Source organism: Prionailurus bengalensis, chromosome X (genome assembly GCF_016509475.1).
Source record: "Prionailurus bengalensis isolate Pbe53 chromosome X, Fcat_Pben_1.1_paternal_pri, whole genome shotgun sequence".
NCBI classification, from domain to species: Eukaryota; Metazoa; Chordata; class Mammalia; order Carnivora; family Felidae; genus Prionailurus; species Prionailurus bengalensis.
The window spans coordinates 119693581-119714274 of NC_057361.1; the positions used below are offsets into that span (position 1 = coordinate 119693581).

At 38.3% G+C, this 20694-nt stretch overlaps 1 pseudogene; it reads left to right on the forward strand.

Annotated features, from left to right (window-relative positions):
• The first annotated feature begins 966 nt into the window (after positions 1-966).
• On the forward strand, positions 967-1469 carry LOC122477341 (annotated as a pseudogene).
• The last annotated feature ends 19225 nt before the right edge of the window (positions 1470-20694 follow it).

Below are 20694 nucleotides of genomic sequence, written 5' to 3' on the forward strand. Positions count from 1 at the left end.
ACACTGTAGTTCCATCCATGTTGCAAATGGCAAGATTTCATTCTTTTTCATTGCTGAGTAATATTCCATTATATATACATATACATATATATACACATTATATATATATACATATACACATTATATATATACATATATACATGTTATATATATGTGCATATATGTGTGTGTGTGTGTATATATACACACACACACACACACACACACACATACATACATACCACCTCTTCTTTATCCATTCATCAGTCGATGGAATTTTGGGCAATTGCTTCTTAAGGGATTCAGGGTGGATGTGTGAACCTGTCGTAGTGGTAGGACTAGCTTCCTTTTCCACACTCCCAGGTATTTCATGGTCCTCGCAAGTAACATGGACACAGTATCCTCCACCAAAATCACTGGTTTGTAATATCATTCACAATAGCACTTGTGTAATTTTCTGCCATTAGAAATGCTTCATTTCTCCACAAGAGATGTTACAGCAAATTCTTAGGATTGGGGGTGGGGTGGGGGAGATAACCTGTGAGTGTGTGTGTGTGTGTGTGTGTGTGTGTGTGTGTGTGTGTATACCACATCTTCTTTATCCATTCATCAGTCGATGGACATTTGGGCTCTTTCCATAATCTGCCTATTGTTGATAGCACTGCTATAAACATCGGAGTGCATATAGAGCACATTTTTCTAGCACCATCCTAAGAAAGGGTGCAGGAGAGATGAATGCATGAGTCCTCAAATTTCTGAAACTTTATAGGCTCTCATACTTGAATGTTAGTTTGGATGAGTACAGAAATCTAAGTTCAATTTCATTTTCCCTCAGAACTTTGAAGGCGTTCACATCTTCATTAGCATCTGGTGTTGCTTGGGAGAAATCTAATGACATCTGATGCCTCTCCTTTGTGATGTGACCTTTACTGTCCTCTCTTAATTTGTCCCTGTGTAGTCAAATTTCACCATGAGCTCTCTTCCTCCCTGGCTGCTTGAGGCTCAGCCGCCATCATGAATGACACAGTAACTATCTGGACCAGGAAGTTCATGACCAACTGACTACTTCGGCGGAAACAGATGGTCATTGATGTTCTTCACCCCAGAAAGGCAACGATACCTAAGACAGAAATTCGGGAAAAACTAAACCAAAATGTACAAGACCACACCAGATGTCGTCTTTGTGTTTGGATTCAGAAGCCATTTTGGAGGTGATAAGTCAACTGGTTTTGGCAGGATTTATGATTCCTTGGATTATAGAAAGAAAAACGAACCCAAACATAGACTTGCAAGACATGGCCTGTATGAGAAGAAAAAGACATCAAGAAAACAGTGAAAGGAACACAAGAACAGAATGAAGAAAGTTGAGAACTTCAAAAGCCAATTTTGGTGCTGGCAAAAAGAAGTGAAGTATCTAGCAGTGAGCTGGAGACTGGACAACAGAAGGAGTAAAGATTCTGCAGTTACTGGGTGGTGATTGTGCAGATTTTTCATGACAGGATTAATAAACTAAGAACTTCCATGTGTCTGGTTGTTTGGAAAAAAAAAAAAACTTTCACCATGAAGCTTCTTATGGGTGTTTCTTTCATTTGCTGGTTGTTCAAATGGCCCTTTCAATCTGGACACTTAAGCCCGAGCAGTTAAGAAAATGTTTTGGATAATTTCTGTCTTTCCATTTTTTATGTTGTCTCTTCATGGAACTCCTAATACTTGGATATTGGACTAACTGGACCGATTCTTATGTTTTCTTTGCTATTTCTCATGTCTTCATGTCTTTGTATTAACTTCTGGGAGAATCCTTAGAATTACCTCCAATTCTTCTGTTGAATTTGATTTTTGAGATTTGCTACCACATTTTCAAGATCTTTCCTTCATGCTGTTCCTTTTAATAGCAACTTCTTGTTTTATGAAAGCATTTAATAAAAAATAGCTCTGTATTGATGCAGCTGCTTCTTCTTTTGTTTATTTCTTTGTTCATTTGTTTTACTTTTTTTAGATTCCTCATATAAGTGAAGGCATATGGTATTTGTCTTTGTCTGATTTATTTTACCTAGCATAATACCCTCTGGGTCCATCCATGTTGTTGCAAATGGCAAGACCTTATTATTTTTGTGGATGAGTAATATTTCATTATATCTACATACCATCTTTTCTTTATCCATTCATCTATTGATGGACACTTAGCTTGCTTCTATACCTTGTATACAATTGTAAACAATGAGGGGAGGTAGGTGGGAAATAGGCAAAATAGTGAAGAGGATGGAGAGGTACATAGTCAATATCGCCATAACGTATGGTGACAGATGGTGACAGCACTTATCGTGGTGAGCACTGTGTAATGTACAGAATTTTCAGAACACCATGTTGTACAACTGAAAGTAACATAACATTGTAGGTCAACTATACTTCACTAATAAAAATTTAAAAATTAGGGGCACCTGGCTGGCTCAGTCAGCAGAACATACAACTCCTGGTCTTGGGGTTGTGAGTTCAAACCCCATGTTGGGTATAGAGATTTCCTAAAAAAATTAAGAAAAATAAATCTTTTAAGATCCCCCCCCCAAAAAACTCATCATATACCATCTTTTATATGCCAGACTCTGTGTTAAATATTTCACACATATTAACTCATTCATTCTTCACAAAAACACTATAAGAAAGGTACAATTACTATCTCTATCTTAGAGATATGGAACAGAGACTAGAAGAAGAGGTCCAAATAAATATCCTCAGTAAATAAAACAGTGCAAACATACTGGAACACAGTATGTGTGGATAAGACTATAACCTCTGGAAATACATGGCCTGGTTTTAAAAACTGGCTCCATCAATGATGAAACTTCTACAGATGGGGGTGGGGATGGAAGTTAACGCTCAGGCATGTAGATTTTCTTCTATGCGTCACCTCTCCGACACCAGCTTTCTGTCTCTCCAAAATGTGTTGAAAATGCCTGCCTGCTGATATTCCCTGTGTTGGTGTCCTTGTTCTTGGGCATTTGCGTTTGTATTCTTAAAATTCCTGGGGCACCTGGGTGGCTCAGTCGGTTGAGCGTCCGACTTCGGCTCAGGTCATGATCTCGCGGTCTGTGAGTTCGAGCCCCGCGTCAGGCTCTGGGCTGGCAGCTCAGAGCCTGGAGCCTGCCTCATATTCTGGGTCTCCCTCTCTCTCTCTCTGCCCTATCCCGCTTATGCTGTCTCTCTCTGTCTCTCAAAAATAAAATAAACACTAAAAAATAAAATAAAATAAAATAAAATAAAATAAAATAAAATAAAATAAAATTACTATGATCTTAATGTGGTCAATCTAACATCTTCCTCTGTAAGTCCACACTGAGTGCTTCTTTTTAATTTCATTTCATATAACTGACTTGTTTCCATTAAAATGGCTTATGATTCTTTTCATAAGTGGTTTTCATAAATCATACTTTTTTCTTAATATCAGAACCTCTTTAACAATTACCATGAAAGGAGCATTAAGCCTCTAAAATCTAATAACAATTGCACTGTTCTCATTCTAGTGGTACACATAAATTAATAGTGGTTTAAAAAAAAAAAAACTTAGGAAAAACCACCATTTTGTCTACTTTGGCCTAGTCAGAAACACAGCTTGCCCTTTTCCCGGCATGGTACATCTCTGGGCTATATTTTAGTTCATGGGGTTTTGTGCTGCAACAAAATATTCCCCAACATCATTAAAGCACTAGAAAGAAACATTGACCATACCAATTATAAAAGAAGATGAATTAGTGTTTATATATACCTAGCAAGATAGTCAAAGAAGAAGCTTAATGTGAATTTGTCTAGTGGCATAATCTCTCCCCTAATGTCTAGGAATATCATCATCCTGGTTACTCACGTTAAAAACTCTGAAGTTGTTTTATCGCCGTCTACATGGTCTCCAAGATGATTTGGAACCGATTCTGCTTCTAAAACCCAATCATGCCCTCTCTTCTCACATTCTCATGGTAGCGCTCCGATTCAGCCTGTCAGTAATTCTGTGCTAATTTGACTGGTCACCCCCATCCCAACTGCTACCAGAGTCGTTTTTCAAAAGCGCATGCTTGCCCACCCTGCTCTTCAATGACAATATATTGATGCTTTGATAATTCTCTAGGACAAAGACCAAAGCCCCAGACATAGTAGGCGAGGCTTCTAAGCAAACTTTCATGGTGTACTTACTCTGTCCGTGACTTTGAGATGGCCGTTAGGAATTCAAATGTAAGGCATGCCAATGTTTAGAGCATGGAGCTAGTCCCTGAAGGGGACTGACGTACTATTATTATATATCCTATAATGCTGTCTGGGTGCTAAGGATACAAGGTAAGCAAAACAGCTAAAGCCCTAAACTCCCTGCATCTGGTAGCTCACAGTATAGAAGAGAAGGAGACAAGCAAAGAGACAACTACAAAACGATGCAAGTACCATGAAGAAAAAGTAGAGGGATTAACCGAGAGATTATAGGGAGTACAGACCAGAGCAATAAGGAGTTCAGGGATGACTCTCTTCAAGAAATGATGTCTGAGATGAGGAAGAGTTTGTCAAGTGAAGGGAAGGGGGGAAAAAAAGAACATTCTAGTCAGAGAGAATAACATGTCCATATGCCCCGAGGAGGGAGGGAGTACCGAGTTTTTGAGAACTAGAAAAAGGTCAGCACGGCTTGGGGAAGATAGTAAAATGAAATGAGGCTAGTGGGGTTGGTCAGATAGAGAAAGGACTGGACGAGGACCCAGAGTGAATTCAGCAAGATGAGACACGACGTTGTTGTTTGGGTCTAGGCAACAGATGAAAGGATAGTAGCATTAGACACTGAAAAATGGGACCCAAACTATAAAGTATTTCGAAAGTAGGATCCAAGTAGGAAGTGGAGAAATTTTGTAATTCGATGAACATGTGGATACCAAGTGTTCTTCCTGACAAAGCAAAAGTTGAATATATGACTAATCGTGATTCCTCAAAATAGGGAACTGAAGTTTCTTTTTTTTAAAGTTTATTTATTCTGAGAGAGAGAGAGAGAGAGAGAGAGAGAGAGAGAGAGAGAGAGAGAAGGGCGGAGAGAGGGAGAGAGAGAAAATCCCAAGCAGGCTCCACACTGTCAACGCAGAGCCCGACATGGGGCTTGAACTCATGAACCGTGAGATCATGACCTGAGCCAAAACCAAGAGTCGGACGCTTAATCGACCGCACCACCCAGGTGCCCCTGAAGTCTTTGATATACACTCTGTGTCCCGGTGGAGATCGGATTAGAAAGTCATCTCTTATGTAGAGACCACTGGTGGCTCTTGCTGAGAAGGATAAGAGAAGGCAGAAACTGAAAAAATGAAATATGAATTACTTGAGTGGAGAGGATTTATCCAAATGATAAATATGCTGAGAATACCTAAGCATAGTACATGAAATGTGCTCAAGAACACTTTTAGAAGTGGATTAAAATTAATAATGGGGAGAAATGAGGAAATAATTCGTTCCTTTGTGTAATAAAGAGCCTTACTCCATTTATGTTGTTTGACTGCTGACAGCTTTCAATCCCCACCTCCTGCTTCCTTTCTGCCCCATAGCTGGGCAAGCTGGTGAGAAAGCACGCTAGTCCCCCTCTTGCCACGACAAAAGTCAGGGCCACTCACTCCCACTCTCTCTCAAGGCACCCAAGCCATTTTCAGACCCGCTTGGGACCCTGCCCTGCTGTCTCCAAAGGCCTCAACATGTGAATAATAAATGTCTTCACATGCTCGTGGTGGATGTGTGACGTCATCAGCCTTGACATGCAAACTGAGTTTCATGGGGGTCTGTCTAGTGTCCACAAATTGAATATAACATCTTGGAAGCTGGAGAGGAGTGGTGCTTACCAAATATTCCATAAGCTCCACTACAATTTCCAGCCTCTTTACATTTAGTTTGGCGCCACAGAAGTAATTCTAGCCTAATGGAATGTGAGCAAAAGTGAATGTGACATTTCCAGGCTGAGGCAGTTAAAACCAGACTTCTCTTTCCTCGTCAGTGCGGCCTTAGACGCGGCACTGGGCAGTGATGGAGGAGAGCTACCTAACTAGGATTAGACCGTAGAGTGAGCAAGAAATAAACTATTGTGTTAAGTCACTGAGATTGACTTAACCGACAGGGGTTTGTCTGTTTCTGCAGCATAGGCTTTACCAATATGATTGATGCATACCGAACCGAACGATTCAGCCCCATGGAGCTTGGTACATCCACAAGGTGATGTCCAGAAGATTTCAATGAAAACCACTTATCAAAAATAATGGATACATAAAATATAATGTATACTTATATTCTTTTCATGTCATTCACTTAAAAGGGGAACGATGACATATGTCATACGATATATATATATATATATATATTTATTTATATGTTTATAATATATTTTCTCTCTTTGAGTGTCTTTTTTTTTAATTTGAGACAGAGAGAGAGAGAGAGAGTGCAAATTAGGGAGAGGAGCAGAGGGAAAGACAGAGACAATCTCAAGCAGGCTCCGCGCTGACGCAGGGCTCAATCACATGAATCTGGGATCATGACTGAGCTGAAATCAACCCACGCACCCCTCCTTTGTGATATGAAGGACCAAAATTGTTGATCGCATAAAAACACATAACCCTTTTTATATTTTATTATAAATCTGTTTAATAATTGTATTTTCCTACATAGCACTGTTAAGCAGTAAGAAATCCACTTATACTTCAATCACATGCCCTTAAAAGGCTAGCCACAGCACCAAAGTTATTGTATAATGATTTATAAGTAACATTTCACTCTGAGTTTAATCTTAAATTTAAGGTAAAAACTGATCTTTAGAGAAGAGTCAATAAACCAAACACATTTTGCAATGTAACTAAATCTACTATTTATAGTATTCTGTCAGTTCAAATAAATTTGAACAGTTATATTCTGTATTTACTTTCTACACAACACCGAACAATTGACATCCTCTTTGCTTAAGGAGATTATTTTTAACTTCAGGCTGAAGATCTTGATCAAGGATGTTCAAAACGATTTGTTGATATGTTTGACTCAAACACACTGACACACGCTCGGCCCTCGATGACAGACTGTATTGATCGAGTTGAAAATAATGATTATAATAGAGTATACGTAATTATACTCACACTATTTCAACTCAACACCTCAGTGAAAGAGGTAATGCTGCTCTTAAACACATATCACAGAACAATTTTTCTAACACGATTGTTTCACCTTCTGGTTATCTATTGTGGTATAATATTGATTCCCTTATCTATTTCTTCTCAGCTTAGCTTAGCAAGTTTATCTTTTTATGACATCTGGCAGTTCTCTTGCTCTGTGAATTACATATTTCTGCACAAAGAATGAATGTATCCATCCATGACGTCCATCTTTACATTCCATTAATATTTTTTCAGCTCTTAGAGTCCCTGTTGTCCCTTCTCCTGACCTTGCCTCAGCGTATGTTAAAATCATTGTCTATCTTAATTTCAGTTGTAATTGTTCTGTCTTCATCTTTGATTGTCATAGCCTTTTTCTACTTTGATTTCACTTTGTCATCTTTTTTTCTGCTTTTCCTTTCCAGAATACTCACTCATAACTAGTACGAATCACCACTGGCTTGTTGTCATCCAACACACTTCCATTTCTCTTATAAAAAATTCCCCTTGTGCCTCTGTGCTCATTTCTTAGTCCCATTCATATTCAACGAATATCTTAAGCTCCATCCACAATCACAGAGGTAAAATTAAACATTCTTATTATGACTCTGTGCTTGGTGGCACATTAATTCTATTTACGTGGTTACCGAGATATATAACTACGATGTCTTAGATGTGTCCCGCATGTCAATATCTTTACCTCGGTGTTTCTTAAACGAGGTCATCTGAATTGCTAGCTAGTATGCTCAAAAGTCACCCTTATGGAAAAAACTACCAATCTTTTTCAGTTTCCCATACTTGCCCCTTTCCTGCATATCTCTAGACTTGTTCTGTACACTCTCCTTGACACATATTATTTCAGCTGTCACCTGATCAATATAGTATTTCATGCCTCTGTGCCTTCACACACGCCGTCCCCGCTGCCTGGCATTCTACTGTATCATATTGCACCTGAAAATGTTCATCACAGCACTTGCCACATGATACTATTACTGTTTCCTGACTGTCTTCCTCAGTGCACAGCATTTTTTCAGGGTAGGTACTGGGCCTTTTATCATTTATACCTAGAACCTCATCGGACATACGGCCCACGTGAAATAATCAATAAATACTGAATGACCAATTTATGATTACCTATTCTTTATTTACCTTGAAAACACATCATCCCTTTCTCCCATAAAATAATCGCACATGTATTCATTTTAAGTTAAAGTGAATCAAGCCATATTTGCTTTATGGTGATAAAAAAACATATAAATTACCTTCTTAACTTTTTAAATATTTTATTTATTTTCAAGACAGAGTGAGAGAGAGTACCAGCAGGGGAGGGACACACAGAGGGGGGACAGGAGGATCCTAAGCGGGCTCTGCACTGACAGCAGAGAGCCTGATGCAGGGCTTGAACTCATGAACCGCGAGACCATGACCAGAGGCAAAGTTGGACCCTTAACCGACTGAGCCACCCAGGCGCCCCACCTTCTTAATTTGTGAGTGAACATTTCAGTATTGTTAACTATATATATATATATATATATATATATATATATATTATTGTACAAGAGATCTCTAAAACTTTTTCATCTTGCATGCCTAAAACTCTGTACTCATTGAACAACAACTCCCCATTTCCCCTCTCCTTCCCGTCCTTGGCAATCACCATTCTTTTTTCCGTTTCTATTAGTTTGACTACTGTGGATACCTCATATAAGTGGCCTCATGTGGTACATCTATTTTTGTGACTGACTTATTTCACTTAGCATAGTACCCAGAAGTGGGATTGCTGAATTTGCATTAGTATGGTATATTCATCAAAATTAATGAACCGATATTGAGACATTATTAATAACTAAAGTTTATACTTCGATTTCCTCAGTATTCCCTAATGTCCTTTTTCTCCTCTAGAATCCCACTCAGGATTCCACATTTCATTTACTGGTCATGCTTAGATAGGCCTCTCTTGGTTGTGACAACTTCTTAGACTTTCTTTGCTTTTGATGATCTTTACCGTTTTCAGGAGTACTGGTTAGGTGCTTTGTAAAATGTTCTTCAGTGGGCATTTGTCAGACTTTTTTCCTCAGGATTAAACTAAGATTTGAGGAGTTTGATCACAGATGTAAAACGCCATTCTCATCACATTACATCATGGTTACTTGCTAACAACGTGACTTATTAATATTTATGCTAACTTCAATAAGTTGGCTAAGGTAGTGTTTGTGGATTTGCTGCATTATAAAATGACTCCCCTGTTTTCTTCCTTTACATGATGCAGTCTTTAGAAGAAAGTCTCTATGAACAACTCACACTTAAGGAGTGTAGAGTTATGGCCAAATCCTTAAGGGTAGATCATTTACATAAATTATTTAGAAATTTTCTGCATGAGAGATTTGTTTATACTCCGCCAAATTTATTTATTCAACCATTTATTTATGTGAGTATAGACTCATGGATATTTGTTTTATACATTGGGTTGTAATTCAACACTAATTTATTTAGTTTCTCAATCTGTTCCAACTTTGGCTATTTCAGTTGGTTCCTATGTCCCTCTGACAACCCCCATAATTTACTGGGTTTTGTTGTTGTTGCTTATTTGTTTGTTTCACGTGTTCTTTACTTCTGCCATGATAACATGCCCCAGGTTCATCTGGTATATTCCCTGCACTAGTCCTAGAATTAGTCATTTCTCTAAGGAACACTGTTTCCTTTTTTTTTTTTTTTTGAGAATAGTATTAGAAACCAAAATTTAGGCACTAGATGTGTTCATTGCTACCGAGGTGTCATTGCTTCTAGGACATTCAGCTGACAAAACAAAAAGATATGACTGGGTATACTAATCTATGTATATACACATATCTATAAATATTTCTGTATATAACCATCTGTATCTATATTAAACTAAACGTGTTTCATATTGAGGTTTCTAACTCTAATCTTTTATCACATGGATCATTCTAGTGTTCCCCCTTTGCTTACCTGTAAGCTTTTTACTCCAACATTGAGAAATCTGGTTCCCATCATCAACCATTTACTTAAGGTATAATTCCAGTATACATGTAAATTGCTACATGTGTCAGCACAGGGACTGACTTTATCAAATTGAGTACAATTCTTACATATAGTTCTTTTTGCCTTTAGTCTTACAGAATCCACTAATTTCCAAAGTTACTTAGCTTCTTCTTCCAACCACCCACCTTGAGTGAAGTTGCTTCATATATTTGCAACATAGTTAGATTATTTTGTCACATTATGCATTTCATCTGGGGATCTTCCAACCTCCTAATGATTTTCAAAATTTATATACATTAAAGTTTACTCACAGTTCTTTAAAGTTTTATGAGTGTTGACAAACGTTTAATTCTGTGTATTCAGAATTCTAATATCTCACAGAATAGTATACTGCCAATGTAGGCTCATCCTTGGTAAAAAATAAAATCATTTTGGTGAGTGATGTTTATAATGGGAGAGGCTATGAATTTGTGTGGGCAGGGCATATATGGGAAATCTCTGTACCTTCCCATCAATTTTGTTATAAACCTAAAAGTGCTTTAAAAAATAAGTATTTTTAAAGAGATGCAAATAGGAGAATGGGGGGCCAACATGGCAGAGAAGTAGGGGGATCCATACTTCCTGCGACTCTCAAACAAAGAAGTGCGGAAGCCAAAGGACTTTGAACACCAGAGCCTGGGAGGAAAAGAGACTGAATCTACCAGGAAGAAAATGGGAAAGCTGGAGAAAAGATAGGGCTATTGCAAGGAACAAATCAAAGCACACCTGGTGAAGGGTCCAAAATATCATTACGAGTACGGTAATAAAATAACCAAAGTCCCAACAACAGAGAGCAAGTAACAATCTCCGAAAAAACACCTCCTGAAGGGCCAGGCCCTGGACAGTGTATGACCCTCCTTTAATATAGCAGTGCTCGCAGGTGCAGAGCATACAACAAGCTTTTAAAATGCATAAGGAGGGGCGCCTGGGTGGCGCAGTCGGTTAAGCGTCCGACTTCAACCAGGTCACGATCTCGCGGTCCGGGAGTTCGAGCCCTCGCGGTCCGGGAGTTCGAGCCCCGTGTCAGGCTCTGGGCTGATGGCTCGGAGGCTGGAGCCTGTTTCTGATTCTGTGTCTCCCTCTCTCTCTGCCCCTCCCTTGTTCATGCTCTGTCTCTCTCTGTCCCAAAAATAAATAAAAAATGTTGAAAAAAAATTTTTAAATGCATAAGGGACAGAAAACTAGCCAAAATGACAAAACAGAAGAATTCTCCTCAAAAGAAATTCCAGGAAGTAGCGACAGCTAATGAATTGATCAAAACCAACTTAAGCAATATAACTGAACAAGAATTTAGAATAACAGTTATAAAACTAATTGCTGGGCTTAAAAACATGGAAATAAATAAAACACCCCACACTAATGGCTTCACTGGGGAACTCTACCATATATTTAAAGAAGAAATAATGCCAATTCTAAAAAGAAAAAAAAATGCCAGTTAAAGAGAATACTCCCGACGTTTTTTTAAATGTTTATTTATTTACTTTGAGTGAGACAGTGGGGGAAGGGCAGAGAGAGAGAGAAAGAGAGGGCAAGAGAGAACCCCAAGTAGGCTCTGCACTGCCAGCACAGAGTCCAACGTGGGGCTCAATCCCATAAACCACGAGATCACAACCTGAGCTGAAATCAAGAACCGAATCTGATCGGTCAGCACACAGCCTGACTCAGGGCTTGAACCCACAAACCGCAAGATCATGACCTGAGCTGAAGTCTGATGCTTAACCAACTGAGCCACCCAGGCGCCCAAAGATGCCAACATTAACCTGTCACCAAAACCAGAAAAAAGGATATTAAAAGAAAAAAAACCTAAAGATAAATATCACTTAGGAACATAGACAGAAAAATACTGACAAGTTTTAGCAAGTAGAATCCATCAATATATAAAAAAGATAATACATCATAAACAAACAGGGTTTATCCCAGGATTATGAGGTTTGCTTAATAATATTTATAAATCAGTTTATGTAACTTTGCTTAATAATATTTATAAATCAGTTTATGTAAATCGCCATATTTACAGACTAAAGAAGAAAAACCATATGACTATATAAAAAGATTTGTAAAAACCACATAAAAAAATCAAACATACATTCTTGGAACAAACTCTAAGCAAACGTGAAGGAACTAGAAGAACGTATTTAAGGACCAAAGACTGAAAGCTTAATTTTATGTGTCCACTTGGCTAGTCTATGGGGCCCAGTTGTTTAGTCAAACACCAGTCTGTATATTGTTGTAAAGGTAGATAAGATTAGCATTTAAATCAGTAGACTTTGAGAAGAGCAGACTACATCCCAATTGTGGGTGGACTTCATCCAAACAGTTGAAAGCCTCAAGATTAAAAAAAAAGCTAAGGTCCCCCAAGGAAGAGGAATTCTGTCGCCCTACTCCCTTCAAACTCAAGCTGAAACAATTTCTGCTAGAAATTTTAGCTTGCTGACCTGCCCTGCAGATTTTGGACTTGTCTGCTCCTACAATTACATGAGATAATTTCTCAAAATAAATCTATTTTATAGATGTAGATGTCTATGTGTGTATCTGTCAATCTATCAATCAAGATCTCTCTCTCTCTTTCTGTCTCTCTCTCCACACACACACACACACACACACACACACACACACTCATACACATCCTGTTGGTTCTGTTTCTCTGGCAATACCTGACTGATACACTTAACTGTACGATCAGAAAAAAACAAAAACAAAAATAAAACACATGAATATCTACACTTACCAGTTCTGTTCAATGTTGTACTGGAGTACTGGCTGAGAAATCAGGCTAGAAAAAGAAATAAAAGGCATATTGACTAGAAAGGAAGAAGTAAAACCGTCTTTATTTTCAGATAACATGATCATCTTTATAGTAAATCCCAACAAATATTCAAAACAAAGCTACTAGAAAAATAAATTTAGCATGGTTGCAGAATGAATGGCCAATATACAAAAATCAATTGCATTTCTATGTACTAAGAATGAACAATCAGGGGCGCCTGGGTGGCTTGGTCGGTTGAGCGTCCGACTTCAGCTCAGGTCATGATCTCACGGTCCGTGAGTTCGAGCCCCGCGTCGGGCTCTGTGCTGACAGCTCAGAGCCTGGAGCCTTTTTCGGATTCTGTGTCTCCCTCTCTCTCTGCCCCTCCCCTGTTCATGCTCTGTCTCTCTCTGTCTCAAAAATAAATAAACGTTAAAAAAAATTAAAAAAAAGAATGAACAATCAAAAATTGAAAGTAAAAAATAGACCATGAACAATGGCAAAAAATATTATATACTTGGGGATGAATTTGACAAAAGATATATGCAGGGCCTGAACACTGAAAACTGCAAAACTATGATGAAATAAGTAAGACCTAAATAAATGCAGGAGCACCTGGGTGGCTCAGTCGGTTAAGCATCTGTCTTCAGATCAGGTCATGATCTCACAGTTTGTGGGTCCGAGCCCTGCATCAGGCTCTGTGCTGACAGCTCAGAGCCTGGAGCCTGCTTCGGATTCTGTGTCTCCCCCTCTCTCTGCCCCTCCCCCACTTGTGTTCTATCTCAAAAATAAATAAACATTAAAAAAATTTTTTTAAACAAAGACCTAAATAAATGGAGACATAGACTGTGTTCATGAAGTGACTCAGTGATGTTAGGATGTCAGTTATCCCCAAATCAACCTGTAGATTTAACACAATCCCAACCAAAATCTAAACTTAAAGTGTGTTTTCATAATTGGGTAGCTAATTCTGAAATTTTTATGGAAAGTCACTGGACCTAGAATAGCCAAATTAATTCTGAAAAGGAAGAAAAAATGTAAAGAACTCACACTACTTGATTGTAATATTTATTATAAAGCTACGTTAATAAGGCAATGAAATATTGGCATTAAGATTGACATGTAGATAAATGAAACAGAAGAGAGTATAGGGGCATCTGGCTGACTCATTCAGTGGGGCATGTGACTCTTGGTCTCAGGGTCATGAGTTCAAGCCCCATGTTGGGTGTAGAGCCTACTCTTAAGGAAAAAGAGATAGAGAGTATAGCAGTAGACCCACACATACATAGTCAATTGACTTCCAACAAAGATGCCAAGATAATTTAGTTGGGAAAGGTTAATATTTTCCAAAAATATTGTTTGATGCCGGGATAATTTGATTGACCATATGAAAAGTACAAGAACCTCAATCCTTACGTCATATCAAGTACTAAAACTAACTCAAAATGATTTATATATCTGTCAGTAAAACCTAACACAATAAAATATCCAGTAGAAAATATAAGAGAAAATCAGAGTAAATTTGTATGTGCCAAAGATTTCTTAAATACAACACAAAACATAAACTTTTATTAAAAAATCAGTATGTTAGGAATTCATAACATAAGAAATACTTTTAATCTTCAAAAGGCCCTGTGAAAACTAAAAGGCAAGCCCCCCAATGGGAGAAAAGATGTGTAAAAAAATTTATCAACAAAATACTTATATCCCACTCCACAAATAATTATTAGAATATGAACAACCCAATTAAAATGGGCAAAACATCTGAGCAGATACTTCAGTAAAGAAAATATACGGGTACTAAATAAGCATGTGAAAAGGTATATTCAACATCATTTGTCATTAGGGACATGTAAAACAAAAACACAATGGGAAAAAAACACATTGAGATACTCTTCCATGCCCACTAGAATGTGTGAAATTGAAAAAGACTGGTGGGGGTGGCACCAGGGCAGCTCAATGGGACTCTTGATTTTGGCTCAGGTCATGGGCACTGCGACTGATCACATGAACCACAGGTGTTGGTGGAGGATGTGGAGTCAAGGTCACTCTCATCCACTACTGTTAACAATGTAACATGGTACAGCCTCTTTGCAAAACAGGTTAGCGGTTTTCTAAAACGTGAAACACATAACTAGCATATGACCCCAAACTTTTTTTCTTGCTAGCTACCCAAGAAAACTAAAAACATGTGTTCACAGGCCATACAAGAAGGTTCATAGCAGCTTTATCTTTGATAGTCAAAAATTGGGAAAAAAAAAACCCAACTCTATATCAGCAAGCCAATAAACATGTTGTGATGTATCCATGCATTGTTATACTACTCATCAATGAAAAGCAATGAACTACGGTTGTACACAACACGGATGGACCCTCAGTAATTCTGCTGGATGAGAGCTATACCAAAAAATGGCATATGATACACGATTCAATATTTATAAAATTCTACCAAATGCAAACTACTCAATGGTGACAGAAAGCAGGTTGATCAGCGATTGCTTGGAAACCAGGCCGGGTCAGAGATGTGTAAGAGAGAGGATAATAAAGGGACATGAGTAATGACTGAAGGATAATGAATACCTTCATTATCTTGATTGTGTTGATGCTTTGTGGATATAGACTTACGGCAAAACTCATTAAATTGTGCACTTTAAAATGTTCCCTTAAATGTGTATAAATTTTGCCACAACAAGGATGTTAAACAGGAAACAACACCTCAAGGAAACAATCAAAAAAATTCAGGAGTTGGATGCACAGTGAGAGCCTAATCCCTTCAAGTATTTGATGTCATTAAAAAGGGGTTGTCCTTGTATTAAAAGGGACTACAAAACACAGAATGCAGTGAAATATGCAGTCTTGAATAGAATCCTGGCTATAAAGAACTTTCTTTTGGCAAAAATTGGTAAATTTGAAGACAGACTAATTATTAGATACTAGAAAAGTGTTTATATTAATGCTTTGGGTGTTATAGTATTAACTGACTCCATAATATAATTTTCTTAGTTTTAAGAAGCGTAGGGTGGCATATTTAGGAATTGAATATCAAGATATCCATATTTATTTAAAGTAATTTAGTATTAAAAATAAAATGTTAAGTAAAAAATATTGGGAAAGAGTTTCCTGGGTAGTGTTTTATGCTGAATGCCTGATTTTCAAGAATAGATTAAAATGGGCCCATGAACAGAAGGTGAACACTTTAAATGGAGTCTACACCAATGGTACCTTACGGCCTGGCCTGCTATGCGTCAAAAGAGAGGGCAATACAGCCAACTTTTATTTTATCATCTTTTCTCCTAAAAATAAAAAATAAGGAAAGAGGCTCCTATTAAAAACTTCTCTATTCTCTTTCTTTCATTCCCGTTTCACAGTGTCTGTCATTCTTTTTATCTAGATCTGTTTTCTCACATTAATAGTTACATCAGAAAGGTATCTTTTCCTCTTTTCTCATTCTAGAGTCAAAAGGAATGAATGAATTTAATCATTTATTCAGTCAACAAATATTTACTGAGCACCTACCACAATGATTCTTTGTGCTTTGTGCATTATAATTATCTATGGAGTTTTTTGTTTTCTGTTTTTTTGTTTTTTTTTTTTGAGAAACAGAGAGAGAGGCAAAGGGAGAGGGAGAGAATTTTTAAATTTATTTTTGTTTGACAGAGAGGGAGAAAAAAAAGTGTAAGTGGGGGAGGGGCAGAGAGAGACTCCCAAGCAGAGCCCAATGCGGGGCTCAAACTCACGAAACCTGAGATCATGACCTGAGCTGAAATCAAGAATCGGAGGCTTAACTGACTGAGCCACCCAGGCTCCCAGCTGTGGAGTTTTTAAGAAATAAAAATTCCTGAGCCTCACCATTGAAATTTTAACACAGTCTGTTGTGGGACTTAGACAACTGTGTCGAAACAGAACAAACAGAAAACTTCCATAGGTGTTTCTCATTCCTTCCTGGAGTTGGGACCCACTGGTCTAGTAAGTGCCACTCTTGTACCAAGCACTGAAAATAACAGCTCTGGATCAGACAAATACAGTTCCTGACCCCACTGTGCTTGTATTCTTAGCCTCCTGTTCATGATTTAGACTTACGATTTTAGATACCAATGAGACATATCTTCTTGGATATCGCATTTTCACACCCTCTCAATATGTCCAAAATGAATTTCATCTGATCCTTAAAAATGGCTTTTCCTTTCCAACCATTTGCTCATCAAAAGAATTCAGCCAATATGGGAATTCCTCTTTTTCTGGGCACAGTGTTATGGCTGATGGATAGAAAGTTCCTTCATTGTTAAGGTATCATTATCATTCTAGTTCCCCAGGCTAGATAACTTGGATGGATCTTCCCACTCTCCTCTGTCTTCTATTCTTTATGTACGTGTTAAGAAGACTTACCATATATTCTCTCAAAATTTCATTTGCATTTACCTAATACTGTCCATTAGAGAATTTGTTCAGGCCTTTTTTTTTTTTTTTAATTTTTTTTTCAACGTTTTTAATTTATTTTTGGGACAGAGAGAGACAGAGCATGAACAGGGGAGGGGCAGAGAGAGAGGGAGACACAGAATCGGAAACAGGCTCCAGGCTCCGAGCCATCAGCCCAGAGCCTGATGCGAGGCTCGAACTCACAGAGTGCGAGATCGCGACCTGGCTGAAGTCGGACGCTTTACCGACTGCGCCACCCAGGCGCCCCCCAGGCCTTTAATTATTGAATACATTTACAACAACTGAAATCACTTTCTTATATGTGTATGGGGTGACAATACAGTTTAGAAATGCCTTTCCCCAAGAGATAAGATTTGAACTAAGTCTTGAGTGGCTAATAGGAACTAACCTGAAGAAGGAAAGGTGCTCTAGGATGAAGTAATTCCATGAGTGACGGCATGAAACTTCATAGAATGTGTAGGAAATGTCAGCCGTTCACTAATACTAAGTAACATTTTAAGAAAGGATGTAGCCAAAAAGAAGGCTGAAAAAGTAAGCAGGCATGATATCAAGGAAGGCCTCATATGCTCTCCTAAAGCTGTTGTATTTCATCCTTTATTCTTTAGGCAATGTCAAGGTATTGAAGTCTTTAATGCATAGGAGTGACTTTATTATATATAAATCACTATGACTGCAGTGTAGAGATTGGTCCAGAGGAGAAGACCACAGTCAGGTAAACTATTTAGGATACTCTTAGAGTAGTCTAGAGTAAGAGAGGACAAACTATGTCTGTAAAGGGCCAGATAATAAATATTTTAGGCATTTCAGGTCATACAATTTCTTTTGCAGCTACTCAATTCTGCCCGTGTAGGGGGAAAGCAACTGTAAATAACATGTAAATGAATGCGCATGATTTTGTTCTAATAAAACTTTATGGACACTGACATTTGAATTTTATATAATCTTCACTTGTCAAAAAATACTATTCTTCTTTTAATATTTTCAACCACCTGAAAGTGTAGAAACTATCCTTAGCTTGACAGACATAGAAAACCAGATGGTGGGCCAGATTTGGCCATAGGCCATGCTTTGCTAAACCCTGGTCTAGATGAAAGATATTATAGGACCATTAGGGAAGAGATGGAGAGTCAAGGACATGTTTTATAACTATTAAGAGGTTGAAATTACCAAGACATGATGTTGACATGATGTGGGAAATAAAGAGAGAACAGAGGTAAGACTTCTAAGTTTCTCCCTTGTGCAAGTAAATACACTGGAAAGAGTAGATTTACAAGGAACGTGATAACTTATATTAGGTGTTTTGTGGTTGAACTGTCATATTCCCACTGTCTTCTCTTCTGAAAGTCCTTGCATTCTTTCTCCTAGCTGATCAGATAGGCCTCATCTATTAAGGTCACACGCAAAGCCCCATTTCCTTCAGAAAACCTTTTCTTATCACTATTGCCAACACTGACTTCTTAGAATAAAGAGTAATGTAATGGAAAAAATAATGGATTTAGTATAAAAAAATCTAGCTTCAAGTCTAGGATTTGACATTTACTGCTGTGAGACACTAGGCAAGTTATTTAACCTTTTTGGGACGCCTAGGTGGCTCAGTCAGTTGGGTGACCGACTTTGGCTCAGGTCACAATCTCGTGGTTTGCGGGTTCAAGCCCCACATCAGGCTCTGTGCTGACTTCAGACAGCTCAGAGCCTGGACCCCGCTTTGGGTTCTGTGTCTCCCACCCCCTCCGCCCCTCCCATGCTCATGATCTCTTTGTCTCTCAAGAATAAAATAAAATGTTTAAAAGAAAGATAATTGATCTTCTTGAACATTATTTTCCCCATCTGTGAGTCGAGGTAGTAAAAACTACCTCAGGCTGTTATTTTTTTTAAGTGGCCAAAATTTTTTTGACACTCTTCTCTTTAAGAGATATGGTCTATCTCCCTCCCCTAAATGTGGGCAGGCTTGTGACTGCTTCAACAAAGAGCACAGCCAAAGGGGTACTGTGTGATACCCAAAGCTAAGTCAAAAAAGGCCATGCAGATTCAACTTTCTCTGTTGCTTTACTTGAACTTAAGCCCTGGGCTTCCACATTAGAATTTTGACTACTCTGAGGCCACTATATTGTGAAGAAGGACAAGCCACATGCAGAAGTCACATGTAGTCTTTCTAACTGCCAGACCCTCCCAGATGAGACCCCAAATAATAGCCAACATCAAACTGCAAGCCATACAAGTGAGCCATCTTGGACATCCAACCCAACAGAGCCTTGATAAGACTGAAGTACCAAACAACATGTGATAGCAACTGCATACAAAACCCCATGAGGCATGAGGAATAGCCAGCCAAGCCCTGTCCAATTCTGACCCACAGAATTCCTGAGAATTATAAAATGGTTGTTTAATGCCAGTAAGATGTGAGATAATTTATTGCTCAGCAAAAGTAACTGGATTACTACCTCTAAGGATTGTTGTGAGAAATGAGACAGTTATATAAAAGAGATTTGTTAGCTTTTTACATTTATTTCAGAAAATTGACCTTTATTATGAGTTCACATGCTCTCTTACATTAACAAAAATATGTAAGTCCAAAATAGCATTAAAGAATTTGAGCCACTTAGAAATTGGCATCCTTCCCAGTTGAATAACCAATGGTGTTGCAAGAATTAACACCTATTTATTTATTTACTTACTTACTAACTTTCTTACTTACTTGAGTACAGTTGATACACAATGCTACACTAGCTTCAGGTGTACAAGTTAGTGATTTGACAAGTTCATACATTATGCTGGGTTCCCCACAAGTGTAGCTAACATCTGTCTTATTATATCACTATCACAATACTATTGACAGTATTCTTTATGCTCTGCTTTTTATTTCTGTGACTTGCTCATTCCAGATCCAAAGGCCTGTATCTTCCTCTCCTCTTTCACTCATATTGCCAAACTCCCCATCCTCTTCTCCTCTGACAACCATCAGTTTGTTATCTGTATTTATAGTTCTGATTCTGATTTTTGTTTGCCCACTCTTTTTTTTTTTTTAGACAGAGAGGGTTCAAGTGAGTGAGTGGCACAGAGAAAGAGAGAGAATCCCAGGAGGGGCAAAGAAAGAGAGGGAATCCCAGGAGGGGCAGAAAAGACAGAGAGAGGGAGAGAGAGAGAAAGTGGGGCTCATCCAAAGTGGCTCATGTTCACCTGAAGCAGGACTTATATTCACCCAATGTGGGACTCAAACTCACGGACAGTGAGATCATGACCTGAGCTAAAGTCAGATGCTTAATGACTGACCAACCTAGGCACCCCCTCACTCATTTTTTTAAATTCCATTTATGAGTGGAATCAAATGGTAGTTGTCTTTCTCAGTTTGATTTATTT